Genomic DNA, 211 nt, shown 5'->3' on the forward strand with positions numbered 1-211 from the left:
GAACATCCTGATACAGCAGTGCTCTCGTTGGATGCAGAGAAAGCCTTTGATCGGGTAGAGCATCATTATTTCCACAAAGTACTTTTTGGCGTTTTGGCTTTGGTAATTACTTTTCTAATTGGATTAAAGTTTTGTATAATAATTCGGGTTGCATCAGTATTAACTAACAATAATATATCCAAACCCTTCGAGCTTTCAAGAGGCACATGCC

Source organism: Etheostoma spectabile, chromosome 20, assembly GCF_008692095.1.
Source record: "Etheostoma spectabile isolate EspeVRDwgs_2016 chromosome 20, UIUC_Espe_1.0, whole genome shotgun sequence".
Lineage (NCBI taxonomy): Eukaryota > Metazoa > Chordata > Actinopteri > Perciformes > Percidae > Etheostoma > Etheostoma spectabile.